This window comes from Passer domesticus, chromosome 23 (genome assembly GCF_036417665.1).
Source record: "Passer domesticus isolate bPasDom1 chromosome 23, bPasDom1.hap1, whole genome shotgun sequence".
Taxonomy (NCBI): domain Eukaryota; kingdom Metazoa; phylum Chordata; class Aves; order Passeriformes; family Passeridae; genus Passer; species Passer domesticus.
Genome location: NC_087496.1, coordinates 7,372,894 through 7,375,904, shown reverse-complemented (window position 1 = coordinate 7,375,904; position 3,011 = coordinate 7,372,894). Strand labels below are relative to the sequence as shown.

Here is a 3,011-nt window from a genome sequence, read left to right as displayed (position 1 = left end):
TTTCAGGTCTCCAACATGGGAGGTTCCAGGTCTCCAACACGGGAGGTTCCAGATCTCCAACACAGGACGTTCCAGGTCTCCAGCATGGGAGGTTCCAAGTTTCCAACACGGGAGGTTCCAGGTCTCCAACACAGGAGGTTCCAGGTCTCCAACACAGGAGGTTCCAGGCTTCCAACATGGGATGTTCCAGGTCTCCAACGCAGGAGGTTCCAGGTTTCCAACACAGGATATTCCAGTTTTACAACGCAGGACATTCCAGGTTTCCAACACAGGAGGCTCCAGCTTTCTGTGACCTGAGAGCCCTGGCACAAAGCCCTGTCCCTGCCGGTGCTGAGCTGCAGCTCCTCGGGAGCCGGGCTGGGAGCACAGCCCGAGCTCCAGCGCACGGAAACGCTCCCAGGGAAGCTCCAGCTCGGCTGGACCAGCAGTGTCTGCCTGCATTACAATGAGGAATGCCCCGAGCTGTTTGTCTCCAGAATGTAATGAAAGGCTTTGTTTATCGCAGTGTGAGGCGCGGGGGATGCCGAAGAACAACGCTGCTCCCTCTGAACCACGCTGCTCCCTCGGGCATCCCCCGCCGGGGCTCTGGGGAAGCTCAGCCTGAGCTCCTTCACAGCACCACCAGAGCTGCTCCTGGGGCCATGAGCCACCCTCTTGTGGCTCTGGGCTCAGGCTCTGCAGTGTCCCTCCTGCCCTGAGTGCCTGAATCCTGGAAATTGGAGGATGTTCTGTGCACCCTGAGACACCCTCAGATGCCCTTTGCTGGCTGGCACAGTCCCTGTCCCCATCCCAGTGTGGGCTAAACCACCCTCCAAGCTTGCCCCCCCCTCTCCACGGCATCAGGGAACCACATTTCTGGGTGTTCCAAAGAAATGGGAACTGGGAATTGTAATTGGGAGTGTGAGTGCTCCCACAGAGCCCTGGGGACAGCCTGGCACAGCCCCACACCTCCCCCAGGGCAGCATGGCTGGACCAGGCACCAAACTGGCAGCCTTTCACTTGACCTCCTTTTTGTGCAGCTACAGTGAACCTTTCTTCTCTTCCCCTCCCTTTTTTTTTCCCCACAAAAAAATCCGAAGCCATTTCCAGTATTACAGCTTTTGCTGCATAAACCAGGGGGATTTTCTTCAGGGAGCAAAAAATTGATTCCGAGGTTTCCATTAAGTGACATTAGCACAGCACGGCCTCTTCCAAGGGCTGAGCTTGGCAGTGAATGTGTTGGAAAAGAAAAGGGGTCTTTGCAAGGCCTGACTTTGGTGGAATTGGGCTGCAACAGCCCCACTAAGCTGCTTTTACAGTGGGGCATGGAGCTGGCCTCTGGGGAGGGCCAGCCTGGCACTGGGATGGGCTCTGCTGGCACTGCACGGGTTTCTCCTCCTATCTGGGGAGTCCCAGGAACCCTCCAGTGGGGTCAGCTCCTGGAGAACAGCCCTCAGCCTGTTCCAGAGTGTGTTATGAACAAAAAGTTATCTATTTTTTTTTTCAAAGTGTGCCCATGGCTGCAGCATCTTCAGCAGCATCCCCGCTCATGGCAGGCCTCTCCCTCTTTTTCCCTTTCCCTCTCCTTTCCCTTTCCCTCTCCTCTCCTCTCCTCTCCTCTCCTCTCCTCTCCTCTCCTCTCCTCTCCTCTCCTCTCCTCTCCTCTCCTCTCCTCTCCTCTCCTCTCCTCTCCTCTCCTCTCCTCTCCTCTCCTCTCCTCTCCTCTCCTCTCCTCTCCTCTCCTCTCCTCTCCTCTCCTCCAGGCAGGGCAGTGATTGACACCGCGGTGACGCTGACGTGGCATCGCCCTGGCACGGCAGTGATTGTGCCAGACAGAGCTGTTTAAATACCACCAGACAGAGTGTTACTCACAGGAAAACGAGGCCTTAAATGTCATTATTTGTGTCATTATTAATAGCCCCTAATTGTGTTCTCTAATCATCATGAAATTATGTTAATATTAATATTCACATCAAAACTGCCTAGGGAAGGAGGAGAACTTTTTTTTAAAAAAGAAAAAAAAAACAGCCCTACTCTGTGTCAATCCCCATTAATGGGAAACACTTGCCTGGCATGCCGGAGACACGGATCACTGCAGGGAATCTCTGCTGCTCCCAGCCCAGGAAAGGCTGTGCCTGCTGCCATCCAGGGCCCTCTGGCACCTCCGACCCAGCACTGCTCTGGGAGCAGCCCCATTCCCTCCGGGAGTGCTCCCAACAAATCTGCTGGAGGGAGGGAAGCCAGGTTCTTTACTTACACTGGGAAATCTCAGAGGTGCAGGAATAGCACAACATTTTGTGCCATTACTGGCTTTTGGTACATGTTTTTATGTTTTTGCTCTGCTGAGTTTATTCTTTTCATTGTGTTTTTGCCAGCATGAAAATCCACCCGAGAGAACAGCAACAGTGTGAGCCCACCAAAGGAACCTTTGGAAAAAGCCTTCCAAAGGCTTTTATTCATTAACTTCAATGAGTGTTGCTCAGGAGCTGAACTCTGGGATGCTGAGGACATTTGGCACCCTGGACCATCATTACAGTTATTTCAGCAGCTCCCCAAGGGCCACATTGAAGCCTTTACCACTCCACAGCCCCATTCCCCAGGTGATGCCCATGAGCTGCAGCCTCTGCCCCCACCGCCTCCTGCCCTGACCATCAGATGTCCTGGATGAAGGACAAGGAACCTTTTTTTCCTGGAAATAAATGGTAATCAGAATAAATGGCTTTCTCTGCAATTTTCTCCATTTTCCACGCAGCTCTACTAGTGAGTACCCAAACGCCTGGCTTAATAAAACAGAGGTTTTGGAGTGGCAACTGCTATACCTCGAGTTAAATATAACTGAGAGCTTGAAAATAACCCCAGAGCACGCAGGGGGAGCTGGCAGGGTTTGGAGAGCAGCTCCAACAGGTCCTTTCTGGGTGTGCAGGCAGAGCAGGAGCTTTCCCTGCATCCTCAGCAGCTGCACTGCCCGGCCCGGGCAGCCTCCAATCCCTTTTCCCTGGGGTGGGGGAAGGAAGTTTGTAAAGGTGTTTAAC

General features: G+C 53.5%; 1 long non-coding RNA gene across 1 annotated transcript; it reads left to right on the top strand.

Moving 5' to 3' along the window:
• The first annotated feature begins 287 nt into the window (after positions 1–287).
• LOC135285619 (uncharacterized) lies at positions 288–2,695 on the top strand. The gene is made up of 2 exons (XR_010350412.1): positions 288–479; positions 2,355–2,695. It is a non-coding gene; the product is annotated as an uncharacterized LOC135285619 (long non-coding RNA).
• Positions 2,696–3,011: the final 316 nt, after the last annotated feature.